General features: G+C 39.5%; 1 long non-coding RNA gene across 1 annotated transcript in view; it reads left to right on the forward strand.

Moving 5' to 3' along the window:
- LOC121363172 overlaps positions 1 to 15,154 on the forward strand; it is a 26,871-nt gene extending 11,717 nt beyond the window's left edge. Inside the window, exons 5-8 of the long non-coding RNA XR_005956643.1 lie at positions 2,644 to 2,760; positions 4,183 to 4,324; positions 7,843 to 7,947; positions 15,132 to 15,154. This is a non-coding gene — a long non-coding RNA (uncharacterized LOC121363172). The remainder of the gene's footprint in view (positions 1 to 2,643; positions 2,761 to 4,182; positions 4,325 to 7,842; positions 7,948 to 15,131) is intronic.
- The last annotated feature ends 1,630 nt before the right edge of the window (positions 15,155 to 16,784 follow it).

Genomic DNA, 16,784 nt, shown 5'->3' on the forward strand with positions numbered 1-16,784 from the left:
CCCCTACAAAGCATGGTACAGACAGTTGGAATAACTGCTGCACCCAGGCTGGCAAATTCCCAGAGCTTTCCCCTTCCTGCCTGCCCAGTCTGAGCAGGCTCATTAGGAGTCTGCACAGGCAGCTGCTGTGTGAGAACAGACAATATCCAGGCAAAAACACTCGTGAAGGGCTTGGTTTCATACCAATGCTGCCCAGGAATTAGCTGGAGATCTTAGTCTTGTGGTTTAGAAAATGTGGACAGGTTTTCTTGGGGGCAGCAAAGGCAGGCAAGTGCTAAAGTCCACTGACTTGTAGTTTCTGCAGCAAAGTCTTCCAAAAATCAAAGGCTCGAGAGAATGAAGGGAAACTGAAATCCACCCTGATAATATGCCCCAAAATGAAATAAACCCACAATAATATACTGCTTCCTTAGGTTAACTCTCAACTGCTTTGGCTGGAATAATCAAATAAACTGGAACACAGCATCACAGGGAATCTGGCTCTGTGTGGGTGTGTGTCTGAGAATCTAGAAAAGCCATGCAGAATGGAAAAATTCACATAGCTGCTTGGCAAAACTGGGAGCTAGTGAGAACTGCTTGTTACTAAGAAAAGTATCAGAAAACCTTAATGAGGGCCCTGCTGCCATCCCCACTCCAAATGTTTGTGCTACTGAGGCAGCCAGCAAAGAACCTCAGCCTGACGGGGCTCTGTCAAATAGTGCAGGACTTCAGCTCCTGGGAAATGGAACCCTGCTCTCATCCCAAATGGGGTTTTGGGGAAAAAAAACCCAAACCCTGAACCCCCTGCACAATCTCTGGTGTGTTTCTGTGCCTTTATTTGCATTGTCTTTTCCCAAAAAGCTCTCTGCAGCAGGACTGGACGCCCCAGGGGAGGCATGGGTGATTCTGTGATGCCACATCTCTGCTGCCTTACAGATCTGCTCATGGCCCTCAGGAGAGCAGTTCAGCTGCAAATCCCTGCTTCCAAATGCATTTTTGTTCTCAGGGAATGCTGATGATGATGCTTTTGTTGATAAGAAAATCAGGAGATTTTTCCCAAATGTTTAAAGTTCTGCCACAGTAGAAATGACAGTGAGGGAAGTGCCTTGGGAAGTGAAGCATTTGTGAGGGTTTTCCTGGGGTCACAGAGGTTTGTGTTGTTGGAAGGACAAGGAAAAGCAAGCTGATCACAAAAGTACAACTAAAAAAAAACAAAAAAAAAACAAAAAAAAAAAAACAACCAAAGAAACAAAACCAAAAAAAACCCCAAAAAACAGCAACCCAGAGGGACAAATTCAAACATCCCAAAGCACTACTTTATCTGTTCCACATGAGCTTGAGTAATCTTGAGGATATCCTGTGTTTCAGTCTTAAAATAAAACCCCAGTGCCAGTCACTCCTGAGAATAAGGTAACTCAGTAAATTAAGGCAATCCAAGCTCAGTATTTTATACCCAAGGGGTGTTAGACTGAGGAAGGATAGAAATTGAGTCTGCCCTTTATCCAAGTGGAATTGTGGGCAAAACTCACACTTTCACTGCAGCTTTTAAGATGATATTTGTCTTTAATCAACTTTAATAAGAAAACAGAGGAAAACAGCTTCAGAAACACCAACCCCCAAAACATTCTGGTTTCAAAAATTAATGGGGAATATTTAGTGGGGTATGCATTTCCCCTACAAAGCATGGTACAGACAGTTGGAATAAAAATCCCTCATTCCACTTTCATTACTGAGGCAGAAAAGCAAAGCAAATGGGAATGGCTCTGTAACCATAGCAACATTTGCCATTATTATTTTTTCAAAGAATTTCTGAGGCTCTACAATTTGAATTCGGCATTCTGAGGATAAAGTTTGTATCAAGGAAAAGAATGGAAGAACTTTATTTGGTTGCAGGCCCTAATGGCAACTTATAAATTTATTTTTTCCCCCTAAAGAGTAGTTTTAAAAAAAAAGTCACATGCAAACAGTAAGGAATATAATTTCTTATAATTTTCTAAATACAGTGTAAGATGTGTGTAACTCTCAGCAGATAGGTGTAGAAATTATGACTCCATGAAAACATGCTAATTGAGAATGGTCAATTAAAGGGAATTTCCAATAATGGCAGGAAGTGTGGAAAATTAATTATGGTTTCCATACAGGATATATTTTTCATAATCCTGAATATAAATTTCCTGGGTGCTGTTGCTTGGGTCAAATACAAGGTCCTTTCTTTCTCCCCTTCACCTCAGTGGGCACATTTAATCTCACCTTGCATTTATTGTGAATAATTGTACTCACAATAACTTAGAAGCACAGCCAGGTACTTGAGAAGGAGCTGAAATAAGTGTGAAAGCAATCATTCTTAAAATACTGTAGAGACACATCAAAAGAAAAAAAAAAAAAGGAAAACAAACCCAAAAACCCAAAGCCACCATGAATAAGAATCAGGACAGACATTTAACAGAACCAGAAGAAAAACCACAGTTGGAACATGACTTATTTGTTATATTTTATTCCATGGCAGGTGTCAGCAGGAACAGCACTTCTTGTGCTCCATTTCAATGGGAAGGTTGACACTTAAAAATGTATTTCAATCAAATCACGATTGATTTAATGAACATTAATCAGATGCAGACGACTGTGCCAAAATATTAACTTGTTAATTGGAATAATTCACTGCAGGCAGGAAAGCCACCTCATCTTCAAACGAGCTGCTAGGAAATACAGCTGACCAGAGAATTAACTCTGCCCAGGACTGATGCCACAGAGCTGCAGACTGCAAGGGGAGCCAGGCACCAGGTAATAATGCCTCTACCTCCAGTCTCTTCTTCATCTTTCTCTTTTGTGCCTGCTCCAAACATAAATAACTCCTTGATGGGTAGGCACAGCAAGCTATTAGGTCTATTGTGCTAATGATCTGCAAATTAAACTGTAGCAAACCCAAAGCCTCCATGCTGAAGTTGTTAAGACCTTCTCTGTCAATAACCTGCAGAAAATGAATTACACAATTATACCTCAGTGCAAACTGTAATGACTACAAATTACAGCAGTAATTGTATTATACAGCAAAGTGATTTGATTCATTGCTTACAAGGCATAATTAATAAGCTGAAATGAGATTATCTCTATATTCTATCTTTAGAGTCTATTTTTTCCAAGGAGTAATTTGAGAGGGTTTTTTTTCTTTTTTTTTTTTTTGCCCAACATCTCGTTGCTCTGACTGTCAGAAATACTTAATGTGTTTTTTTTGGGTGAAAGTCATAGAGCATCATCTTAAATTACTGAGGTAACTCTGGTAGGGTCTGTAAAGAATCAGAAGGCATCACTGCTCTCTGGAGATGAAATAGAGAGATAAACAGAGATAAATAGAAGGCAATCTTGTATGCAGAGAGCTCTTTGAGGGTATCTGTTGATGAGCAAGGGCAGGGAAATGACTAAGGCAGATTGCATTTGCATTTCTGTTAGATGACAGTTCATTTTCATTTCATTGATTGTTTTTAAGTTAGGATAACAAAACAGCCTTTATTATTTCCCAGGGGAAAGAGAATTAGAAGGAAAGGTTTGGGAGCACTATTGCACAAGAAATGTAAACCAGAAAGAGACAGAAAAATACCTTAGCTCAGGACTGTGGGAAACGTGTTAAAGGTTCCTGATGATGGCAGAACGAGTGAAAATGATCATGAACAGCACTCCCCCAAATCCTTCATGTTCTTGCCAGTATTTCTCTTTAAAAGTCTGCTTTATTAGGATGAATTTAAATACCGAGAGGTGATGAACTGAGGATAACAAAGGGGTAAAATATCAATGCTCTCACCCTGTCCCAGTGAGCACCTCTATTCATTTCAATCAGGGATTTAATTGGAACTTAGTTGCTGGGTTTGATATTGTTGTTAATAAATGTTAAATAAATGAGCTTCATTTTATAAACCTACACTGTTCTGCTCATTACAGAAGTTTTTCTAGAAGCTTCAAGCTTGAGCTTTCTGTTCTTAAGGGCAATATGAAATAGCAGAGCTGCCATGGAATGCAGTTTATCCTCCTGCTGCAGTCAAATGAAGGAAATTTGGGAGCTCCAGAACCTGCCTGGGAAGATAAGGCTCATAGAAACAAAAGCTTTAAGAGTTCTCTGGCTGCTATTTTGCTCAAAAGTAAAAAGCCTATTAATTTGTTATTAGAATAATCTCCTTAATCAAAATGCTGATTCAGCTTGTTATTTATTAGATGATTCCAATGAAGATTATGAAAATCAGGAAAGCAGCCAGAACAGCAATCAACTCCATTTTGCAATAAACTAAAGAACACCTGGTACTTTGCAACTTTGTCCTTTGATAATCTGGAAACCCAATTTTCAGCATCTAAACTGGTATGTTGGTCACCAGCAGAAGCTCTGTTAGTTTGTTTTTCTTTGCTCTGTCCTTTGAAAACATTAAGAAATCTATATTAAAATGTTAATATGAAATTCCAGTGAAAAGCCTGAATTTCTGAATGCTTGTATTTTTCCATAACAGTCTCTGCAGTTGCACTCAAACAGAGAGAATAATCTGGATGTCAAATATTTGACAAGTCAATTTGAGCAGAAGTAGGTAACTGTGGAGCCAGGAATTATTTTCAGTAATTGATAGCACTTTATATCATGAAAATTACATACAAAAAACATAATTTTCAGCCAAAGAACAAGGCTTGATAAACCCTTAATTTTATTAAGGATTTCTTCTTCTCCCCTCACATCTTTATCTTTAAAATTCCTTACTGCTGTCAGTTGTATTTGCTGTCACCGTGTTCAGAGATTTTCCTTTATTCTCCCAAACACAGATAGCCAGGTTAACTTCGGCCACCAAACACAAGAGATTGAAAAAATCCAACTATTTCATTATGAAAAAACAGAAATATCTTGGTGATTTAGAAGAGGAAGTCTCTTTACCTTACACTAAATCAAGCTTGTGGACACATTAAAAGAAACTTGGAAGGGAAGAAAACTTTTAAGTGCAAAATTGTTTTATGGTTTATTAAAATTATTGACTGTGTAAGGGTGAGGAATGTGTTCTCAATGAAAATGACATCATGAGTGCCTGTGAGTTCTCTGTCAGAGCAAAATCCTCACAGGACACACAATTCCCCCATCCCTAAAGAGGCACAGGCAATCTCCCTGACCTGATCAATCCCAAATCTTTATCTGGGGACAGCAGGAAATGCTCAGCCACGGCAGTGAACACACGCTGGTTACTCCAGGAGACAAAATCTTCCACCCACTCTGCGGGGTTCGCTGTCCAAGGTACTGATTTTTGGACAGCAGCATTGAAATTGTAAATAGGGACCACAAAAAAGCCCTTTAAGATCTCCACCCCAAATTTTTGTTCTCTCTCAAAAGCAGCATCACCATTTAGTGTATTTTATACACTGGCTTTTGCAGGACTCTGTTCAGATGAAAAGGCTGAAGTCAGTTCAGTTTTTACCCCTAAATTAATCTGATGTTCTCTCAGGTCTGATTTTTTGACTGCAATGTGAGAAACCGAACAAACTACAAACAACCAAAAACCACCCAAACCCCAAAACCCTGGCTTGAGTGGCTCCTTCCTCCCAGGAGGCTGCACAGCACTAATTGGCACAGCAAAAGCTCTACTCCATTCAAATTTCTTCTCTTATAAAACAGAGATGAGAATACCTTTGAAGGTAATTCAAATAATTGACTGTCTGCATCTATTTTTGTTGATATATGTCAACCAACAGAGCTGTAAGTTAGCTAAAGCAATTCTAAAACAGAAAAGAATTCTATCCAGAGCAGCCCAGTACATGAAGTAATTATTTTTATGCACGCTACCTCAGAAGTATTATTTTCTATTTCACAACAATGCAGGTACCCTACAACACAAAAAGAAAATCAAGGAACTACAGCTGCAAGTAAGGTATATTGCAGTCACTGTGACATGCAATTATACATGCTACCAATTTCAGCTTCCAATTTTAAACTAATGAAAAATCAAAGTTCACTGAATTACACTGAAAAGACTTCTAGGTTGAAATTCAATTGAATGATCCATGAGGTAATTCTTTTTCAGAGCTGCTTATACAGGAGTGTAATCAGCAGGGTGTGGGACTGTTGAAACAGGGAAAGTCACCAGTCCTGAATCCCAGGACAGGATCCTGCTTAAACTGGGATTTCCGTGGGAGCAGCCAGGTATTCCCAAGTGCTGTGCAGGTGTCTTTCGGTAGGAAAAGCTTCATATTATTTTACTTTTCATTGTGAAATCAGCAAGAATTCTGCTGTACCCATCTGCACAGAGATTCTGTCTGTCAGTTTGAGGCCCTGGCACAGGGTGCTCAGAGCAGCTGGGGCTGCCCCTGGATCCCTGGAATGTTCCAGGCTAGGCTGGACAGAGCTTGGAGCATCCTGGGACAGTGGAAGGTGTCCCTGCCGTGGCAAGGGTGGCACTGGATGGGCCCTTCAACCCAAACCATTCTCTGATTCTTCATTTTTAACATCCAGTGATGGAAATACTGCAGCTTTTCCCACTCCCTTGTTCTTAATTTCCAGGTTTTCCATTGAATTCTACAAGCCTTAGGTAACTCCAGCTTATTCTGATGCATTTAATTTATAATAGTTCACCCACTGTGGTTATTTATTTCTGAATCTACAATAAATCTCACGTGTTCTGGTATTTCAGGGTCACAAAAACAACACAATGAAGCCATCACCACCCAACATCCCTCTCTAGAGGCAGATATGGATGTCCACATTTTCTGCTCCCTTCTGTGTAAACACACCATTCCTTGAGCACAAAATGCCCCCACCACAGCTAATGCAGCTCCAGCTTTTTTTCCCCCTCCTTTGTTTTGTTCATTATTTTTTCAACAGTTGAAAAGAGTCAACAACATCAATACAAAAATATATTACACTAGCACTAAACACTGGTCAGCTACTTGCACTGATTAGGCAAAGCTTGATGCAGATGAATTTGAGTTTCACTGGGAATCTAAAACTTAAATGGATGGAAAATTGTGGTGATGCATGCTTTATTTTTACTTGTTTGCAAAAAAAAAGGCCTTAACTTTATCAAACATTATGAACACTTTCACTGCTGACAACCCTCTTCAAACATCAACTACTGTAATTTCCCCCACATTTGCATAATACTGGCTGATTAAGCTGACAGAATTTTCTTTGCTGCTTGCTGCAGAAATCAAAAATAAAAACACAGTGTTAGCAATGGTTTGCCCTCCTAAGATTTTCACGTTGGAGTGTGAGAAAGAGTGAAATGGCTAATCTGAAACAGATAGGGGAGTATTCTCAATTATTAACCCCCTCATCCTAGCAGAATTTAGGGGCTGCAGCCCTGCCTGAAGAGAAGCACTGGATTCCCTCTTCCCTCACTAAATTACAGCCTCTCACCCTGATCATTTATTTCTCAGAGGAGCTACAAAGCCTCAAGGTCTGAATTGTCCGGCTGTCACATGAACACAGCTCTCCCCTGGGTTATTGCAATGTATTCTCATGTATGTTATTTCATGTGTTATTTTCCTTGTATTCCCCTGTGTCATTTTCAGTGTATTCCCCTGTGTTATTTCATTTATTATTTTCAATGTATTCCCCTGTGTTATTTCAATGTATTCCCATGTATTATTTTCAATGGATTCCCATGTATGTTATTTCATGTGTTATTTCAAGGTATTCCCATGTATGTTATTTCATGTATTATTTTCAATGTATTCCCTTGTGTCATTTCAAGGTATTCCCATGTATGTTACTTCATGTATTATTTTCAATGTGTTCCCCTGTATTTTTTCATGTATTATTTTCAATGTGTTCCCTTGTGTTATTTCAAGGTATTCCCATGTATGTTATTTCATGTATTATTTTCCTTGTATTCCCCTGTGTTATTTCAGTGTATTCCCATTTTATCACACTCACCAGCCTGGGTTATGTTGAGCAGCAGTGATGTTCATCTCAGGATGCACATGGCAAGATCTGGTACCATGTGGACAAAGCAGGTTTGTAACAAAAGTTACTGTGTAATTATCATTCTGTTATTGTCCTGCAGGGTCAAAATAATCCATGTTGTCTCAGAGGATATAATTAAATCATAATCTCTTTAATTTCCACAGTAAAGCCAAAGTTTCAGATTTGAAAAAGAGGTCAGCAGAGAACTGCCTATAACACAGAACAGCCAGAAATACAAAGAAATTCTCTTCTGTAGTTAAAGAAACAATTTTAATTCCCTTCCTTTCTGTAGAACAGGAGAAGTACAAAAAGCTTTGCTTGTGAACACTTTTAAGCCAAAATTTTTCAAGTATCACAGAAAGATAAAGTAATCAATACATCCCTTAGGAAATCATCCCATCTGGTTCCAGTACACATGAAATTAATTCAGACCAATAACACCCCCCATGCACCAGTTTAACACTATTCCAGAAAGGAGTTTAATGATCCACAATAATCAACCATTAAACATTCTGCACTGAAGCTTCCCAAGCCACAAGAATTTATTCTTTTGAATTGGTCTGCCTAACATCAGCAACCATTTTCAGACATAAATCAAGTTTAGAAACACAATTCTATACCAAGAACAAATAAAAATTGTCTGGAATGCCTGTATAATCACACAGCGAGAAATCTGACATTCTTTTCTTGTTAAAAGAGCAGCTGGAATTGCCTCTGAACTCCCATCTCAGAACATCCAATTTCTCTGTTGTCATTTTCATACTCATTCACAGTAATTTCCATGGCTCAGAAAGAAATCTGGTAAACAAGAATATGGATTATATTCTTCTTCTGAAAAAGGTGCAGCAGAGTCAGCTGCACTGTGGTGGAGCAGGGGGCTCCTGCCCTGGTTTGCAGCTAACAAATAATTTTGCTTCTATTTCTCAACAAGTTTTGTGAGTCTTGAGTCCCTGGGAAATGCTTTCAGGAGCACAGGCAAGCCCACATGACTTGGTTCGTTTTAATTGCAGCTCGGTCTATTTGTTTCTTCCAGAGTGCAGGGGAAGCAGAGGTGGGGAATGAATGACAGAATGTTCCTTTCACAATGAGAGAGCTCCCAGGTGTGTGATAAGGGCTGGGGAAGCTCTGCAATTATGCAAAATTCAAAGGAAAGGGAGAACAGGAGCAGTTAGCAGAGGAGAGAGTGAACAATGAGGATACTCCTCCATGCAGGAGTATCAGACAGTCCTGGAATTTCAGGCAGTATCCTGGATGAAAGGCAGGACACAGAAGCACAAAGGAATTACAGCGAGCTTCTGTTAAATAAGGGTCAGTCAGGCCCGAGGGACTGCCAGAAACTTCACAGGATTGTGAGTGGTTCAAAGTTCTGGATTTCTCTCTTCCCCAGCCTATCCTATTCATCTAAGATCCCTTTCCCCTCCCACATTTCAATGAAAGAAATGCCTTTCTCCCCCTCCTGGAGTTTGCAGGATCTCTCCTGTGCTCTCTGAGCAGCCTTTTTATCCCCATCCCTCTCTAGGATCCAGATCCCCTTTCCTGCTGCCAGCCAGCAAAGAGCCATCCCCTCTGCCTCCCGCTCAGAAACCCCAGTTTGCCTTTCTCCAGATCCTGGGAACAAGTGTTCCTGGCAAAAGGATTTTTCATAGAATATGTCTGTGACAGAAGTGGGCAAGAAGGAATAGGGTGGAACAAGAAGGAATGGGGTGGAACAAGTTCTGCCTAAGGATCAGGAGGGATTACAGACAATAATCACTCTGCTGCTGCTTTTTCCTGGGGCCAGGAGCTGCCTCCTGGAACTCCAGCAAACTGGGGAACTCCTTCAGCTGCCCCTGCAGAGACCCAGCCTGGGTCACCCAGGGACCTTCTGATTTTATTAGGAGATGTTAAATGGCTCCTGGGAGTTTGAGACTTGTCAGCACACCCTGTCCTTTCCTTGTTTGCTCCCACAGATTAATTCTTTCCAAGCTGTAAAAGGCTGAAGCAAGATTGACTGTGATGGGGAGGAGAGGGGAGGCTTGAAAGGTGTTAATGTTGCTGTAGGCACCAAGGTGTCTGTACAACCTTGATGAATTATTCCTAAAAATAGCACTGGTGCAGGTGATCAATCTGGTTTGGTCAGAGGGATAAGCCCAGGTATTGATTGCTTACAGTAGGACCACGTTGGAGAATTACAAAAGGCACTTCAGTCCCTGCAAACTGTGGCCACAGAGGTTGGTGCAACTAAAAAAGGTGGTTTTTGTTTTGAAATATTTGCTTCTCCTCCTCTTTAAGTGCTGCCTCTTACTCAGCTTCCACAGTAATTGCTGTTCTTATTTCTTTGCAGTTATCTTTTAAAATAGCAAACAAATGAGGGCTAATTTTTGTCACAGCAGCACCTCCCAAGCATGTACATGGACAAAAAAAAGGGAAAAGAGAGGATGATGGGCAAGCCAGGAAAGGAGGGATTTTCCTGCTGGCTGTAATGCTGATATAACTGTAATATAAAGACAGCAGATATTTTTTGGTTTTAATATCAATTATATGCTGGGATTTAAAAGATATGGAGCATTTCAAATCACAAGGTGACTTCAAGAGTATTCCTGGAGCTTGCCAGCAATGTTGTGCCTCAGGAGGGACAGGAATTGATGTGGGAAGTTTGGATCCTCTCTCAGGGTATCCACGGGAACCTCAGCACTTAAACAGCACAGCCAGCACCCAGGGACAGGGATGGCTGGTCACCGGCAGAGGGACTCAGAAAATCAAATTCAGTTTTGTGTCTGACACCCCACTGAACTCCAGTTTGTGCCAAAGGACAGATAAAAGGTTTATATATATATTATATATATAAAGATACAATATGATTGCTCTTTTTTGGCAGAATCTGTCTTTTTCTCACATTTCCTTCAACAGTGCTGGAAATGCCCTTATGAAACCCCCCAAAAAACCCAACAAAAAACACCCAAACCTAAACAAAACCCCAGAAAAATAACCCAAAAACTCCAGACACAACTCACATTTCAGTACCCATCATCAGCTGCCCCAGATGTTCCATTGAGGAAATCTGTCATTTGCATTCTCAAATTTTGGGTTTATTCAGGGCCATTTCTGCTGGACTGTCTGACATAAATAGATCTGGTATTTATTTAATAAGATATCAGGTTTAATTTGCCTGTGGAATTCTGTGTTCACAGCATGAAATGTCCTAATATTCAAAAGTTTTTCTTAGATTCAGACAACTGAAAAAAGATGGATTAATTAACAGACTACCAGTAATTTATTAGTAAATATGAGGCAAAACCAGGACACTACCTATCATCATGTAAACATTTCTGAAAAGGAGCAAATAAATTATTACTGAAAAGGATAGTGCAATTCTGAGCCAAATAATCATTCCTCTTACAACATCATTTATCTTATTGAAAATTTTAAAATGTGCAGAACACAGAAGTGTTCTGCTCTTACACTGTGGGAGCAGAGATTTTAAAATTGATTCATTGTCCTGTCAGACTATTTGCCTAATGCCAGAAAAAATCCATTAACATCTTTCGGCCTCCAAAATATTGGGAACAGAATTGTTCTTCCCTCTCCTCCCTTCTATCACATTGGGCAGGAAGGGAGAGCAGAGGAAGAGGAGCTCTCTGCCACGGTGATTTTACAGTGCAGTATGGGATATTTAGTAAAACACGGCTCAGCTTCTTGTTCTTCTTTTATTTTAATTTAAAAAGGACATTTTCCCTATGCTGCTGAGTAGTGTGGACAGTACCAGGTGCATTTTGTTCTGGACTGCACAGATAACTCCCCCCTAATTTCACAGGACTCAGGCTCCCATCTGAGGCTGCACATTCCTTCCTATCACTTCCAAACATTTCAGAGCTGGGAATGGAACTTTCTGGAATCTCATTAGAATAGATTATGCATGTTTTATGTGTTGCCTCTCAGAACTGCATATTTTAAAATACACACATCTCACCAGGAAATACTCAATCTGCCAGTTTTGCTTTATCTACCCTTCCTAGATAATTTGCCTTCTGAACTGAACTGCAAAGAGATTTTAAGTGATTTTAATACAGGAAGAAATCCAGCAGCTGGAGCCAACTGTTAAAAAATGTGAAGCCCTATTAATTTTTTATCACATGTCCAAAAGGACACTGCTTTGTGTAGATTATACAGGCATATTCAAATAAGTTTGGGAACGGAGCTTCAGAATAATTTTAAGTAATGGATAATGATGCCCATGAAAAGATGAGTGAGAAAAAAAGGCTGAGAAAAATCTATTTTGATCAACCAGCCGAGCACAGGAGCGTGTCAAACACATGCATTTTCATTTCTGTGAGAGCAGGCTCAATGAAGCCTTCAAGAACATATTACCAGAGAGACAGCTGGATCCCAGCATCCCAAATCAGGACACATCCAGGTTAGCTCCTGATTTATGTATCCCAGAGCATCCTCCTGCCAGGGCTGAGTCCCGTGGCACAGAGAGCAGACTAATTCTAAAGACATGTATGCTGCACTTCATCTTCTCTGAGGCTCCAGCCACTGTGATCAGGGCAGAATTTGACACAGGAACTGAAAGATTTATGGCTCTCAGCCTTGCCAAGATCTTCAGAGATGGCCAAAGCAGCACTTATTTAATGCAATTAATAATTGTGTCAGAAAAGCCAAATCACTCTGTTTACAGTGACACTTCACAAAAGTTAAATGGCAACAATCTGAAATCTGCATTTCTGAACTTTCTCTTTAAATTCTTAATGTATAGAACAAAGGACTTTTTTTTTTTTTTTTTTTTTATATTCAGCTGGGATCTTCTTTTCCCTCTTTCAAAAAGTTCCCTGCCAAAAAACCCAAATCCTATCACTTACTGCTTGCTTTTATTCAGCGCTCACCAAAACCTGAACTGCATCTCAGAAAACAGCATAGCTAAATAGCAAAATTGAAATGACAAATGAAAGTTCTAGATCCTTCAGTACACGAACAAAAAGCGCCGCTGATACAGAAATGAAAGAAAATAATGTCACAATTCTGTTAAAAGATTTCAAACTGCTTAATGCAATGTACAAAAACTGAGTTTCTTTCCTCCTTGTTCAGCACTTTCAGGACATCATTCTGAGTGGGCAGGCCAGGTCTAGATCCCCTCATGAAAAGAGAGAACAAGTTCAGCAGAAGGCCAAAAGGAAAAAAAATGCTATCCATTTCCTTATCAGTTACATCTTCTTCTTTAGGGAAAATTTATTTTAAAAAGACTTTTAAAAGTCTTTAAAAGAAATAGATGTGTACAGCATTGTTTTGATTCTTATCTCCAATAAAATAATTTTATTCTAAATCTGCTAATAACACATTTCTGTAAGAAAATGCTTGATGAAACTTTATTTTTACGTTATATTCTCAGAAAGCTGGTATTAAATACCATTATATTTTATAAATATTGTCATTTTCTACTGAGGTAGAAACATTACATAACTTTTCAGATGACAGCAGTAAAATGGCATTCAGTCATGTGCAATGAGATGACAAATCTAGATTAAATTCCAATTTCTGTAAGTCTTCCATCAATCATAGGTGAGACAAATGCAAACCCTGGTTCTTTTAACACCCAAAACTTCCAAATGCTCACAGTAATTATTGAACATTCAGGAAAACCAGCCTTGAATTGTGAATTTGCACCAACTCAGAGAAAAGGAATTCAGCAGCAGACTGAAGAGCAACTGAGAAATCACTTTCCTTCCCCCACAGTTTATTTCAGTCCAAGTAAAATGAGTTCTGTTTATGTGTATTTATATTAACTTTCATTGCTGGTATTAAAGAGCTACCTGAGTTCCCCTTCCCACAATTCCTGTGGCATTTTAAATTAAGAGTAAAGCATCATTTCTTCCAAGGACTGCAGCTGGCAAGAGAAAGGACCCTGCGAGTCCTGAGTGACAATGAATGGGACAGAAAAATAAAGAATCACCCCAATTTGTGAAACTGCAGTTGGGTTTGTCTGTCTTTATTCAAGGAAACTAAAAGAGGATTTCTTGGAAAAGCAGAGCAGCAGTAAGTCCACCTGCCTTAATGGTGTTAGTGGATATTATTAGTTATGATCCAGGGAGTTATGTAACAATTTTATACATGTGTAGCATAAACATTTTAGTGTCCTTGCAGTATCACTCCTAAAGATCCTCAGAGTGAATGCTCAGCTTCCCTACCTCATTAAATGCCTAAAACGGAGTTTGAACTATAAGAAATTGCTTTTCTATACCTTTCTAAAGGCAGTCTGCTCCATTCACCTTTGGTTTTTTTAAGCTTTAAATTGTACAAAGCACATCTTATGCTTTAGCCTCCATCCTGCATAGCATTTGACATGAATTTCCTTTTTATATAGAATGGAATGGAGATTTTAATGACTGTTGGATTTTTCAGCTGCTCTGGTGCAGAAAGAGTACAGGGAGAAGGGAGAAAGTGCATGTTCTCAATAGGCTTCTTAACAAAATGTAGGATCACTTTTACACACTTTTCTCCCTGTGATTTTGTTCCATCTCCTTCACACGATTCAATCACCCGTGCTTGTCATCTGATTTCTGACACTTGGATCCCTGCCTGCCTTCTGACAAGAAATTCACTTCAGTGAGCTCTGTCCTGACTCTGGTCAGGTTTTGTGGGACAAGAAAATCCCTGCAGTGTCACATTCCAACAGCCTGTGCATCTTCAATTCCCTTTGCTCTTGCTCTCCCCCTTGCCAGTGATTGTCTGGGTCATTTCCCTGAGGGAAAGGCATCATTACAGACCAGACTTGCTTGAACATTTCCATATTTTGACTTTGATATCAAAACTTCATCAAGCTTGTGCTGAAAGCACTGGGTTTCTCAGGGGATTTTAAATTGTTACCAATAACTGAGATAAAATCGCTGGTGGCCTGTTGGTATTGCTGTTGTGTTACCCAAATCCAGACATGCCAAAATCTGCTCCAAAGCTGTTCTGGATGCGCTTTCTTCTCCTCTGCACTGGCTGACATGAACCCCAGCTCCTGCAGAAGCTGGCTGCTGCTTTTCCACCTTTTCCACCTTGCATCAGTGGGACTTTTGGAGTAGCTTTGAGTGAGGGGCTGTTTGTTGTGCAGTGGGCTGGTGCTTGGAAATGCAGTGTTGTGAAAACACAGCTCTGCAGCTGGCAGATGACTCATTTTAATGCAACGTGCTTCATCTGAACCTTGTTAAACAGCACTGAAAGGTTGTTTTTACGTAACCTGACACCTTTGCATTTCATTTCCTTCTCCCGGCAGAGAAAATGGATGTTAGCATTTTGCCACTGAGATTCCTCTGTGCATTGTCACAGCCCGTGATGGAAATACTGTGAAAATGGATGTGGTGTCACCTTCACCCCCAGACCCGGAATGGATGGCAGCTCTCTGCCTCCAGGGACTTTCCAGCTCTTCCTTTGTAAGATAAAAATATTTCCCTTTGGTTTTTATGTACCTCTTGTTCTACATTCCGGGTGCTCAATTAGCTTTGAGGTAAGTTGCAGCTCTCCAGGTTGGCTTTGGAGGGTTGGTGCTAATCAACACCATTGTTATTCTGGGCACCTCGTGAAAAACCTGAGTACAAATAAAAGGAACCCAGAGTTCTCTTGATAGAACGTGTGTGATGAACTGCTTGACCAAACTTGCTGTGTTTTTGGGATGCCACAGACTAAGGCAATTTGTTAGGTTAGGACATGAATTTTAGAAATTAATCAATACACCAGTCAGTGATACAAAAAACACTTCTGTACATCTTGTAATAAATGGGAGAAGAGTCAGACTCTCCACCGAGCAATGCTTTTAAATTAAAATTCTCTTTTTCCAGACTAATTGAACTGACACATTTCCTGTGTTAAATTGTTTTAAATACCTAAGTCTTCTGTCTACTACGTGCCTCCTCAAAACTCATCATAAAATCATAAACAAACTCTCCTCTGACTTAGTATTTATCTTCTCTTGATGTAGTGTTTAATAAGAATCTTCTAACCAACATTTTATTGACAGGCAAATCTGCAAGAAAATCTTCAGTAAATACTTCTGGTCTAAAAATCTCCCTGCAATTTGTAAAAGTGATTAGTGTGCTACATGTGCTCCATTTCTTTGCTGAAATGGAAAACTGGATTAGATTTCCTCTCTTCCAAGAGCCAAGATCACACATGCTCTACCCCTGACATGAACTTTATACTTCACTCTGTGCTTACTATCATGTTCTGAGTGTTTTAATTAAAAAATAAATGATTTTTAAAAATTAAAAGTATTTTAATAAAATACCTTTTTAAAATAAAATATATTTACAAAACTGAGCTGGTTCAGCTTGAATAAAAAACTGAGTTTCCCAAAGAGCTTTTCTGGTCACCACTTCCCCAACTGTGTGTGTTGAAGGCATCCAGCAGGTAAATGCTATGACAAAAAGTCCCATTTTATGTGTAATTTTTTGATTCATACTGGGATTTTGAAACTAAAGGTTTCCATGTAAGTTATTTGCTGGGTTTTAGAGAAAATCCCACCTTTCCAAGTGTGTTTCATTTCTGAAGGATGGATTGACACAGGAGTGTCCTGTCCAAGGGTGATACTGCCAGGAGCACAGTCCATGCCACCGTGTGTGCAGTACAACTTTATTTTCTTGCATAACTTTATTTTCTTCTCCTGCATAACTTTATTTTCTTGTAAAGAGACTAAATAGTGCCTGGGAGCACAGATGTGATGCGTGGCACACAAAAACACTGCTTTGTTTACTCTGACTTTTAATAGGAAAACAGCAAACTCCCCACACCTCCCTTGCACCCTTTTTTTTAAACATCCGTTATTCAGTACTACATTTAATTAGCACAATTAAAAGTATGGGGCTTTAATTGCACAAACCTTGAGGTTTATTGAGGTTGTGGGGCTTTACTCTCAAATAAATGTGATTATGGG

The sequence above is a fragment of the Pyrgilauda ruficollis genome, unplaced genomic scaffold (assembly GCF_017590135.1).
Source record: "Pyrgilauda ruficollis isolate IOZ18807 unplaced genomic scaffold, ASM1759013v1 scaffold7, whole genome shotgun sequence".
Lineage (NCBI taxonomy): Eukaryota > Metazoa > Chordata > Aves > Passeriformes > Passeridae > Pyrgilauda > Pyrgilauda ruficollis.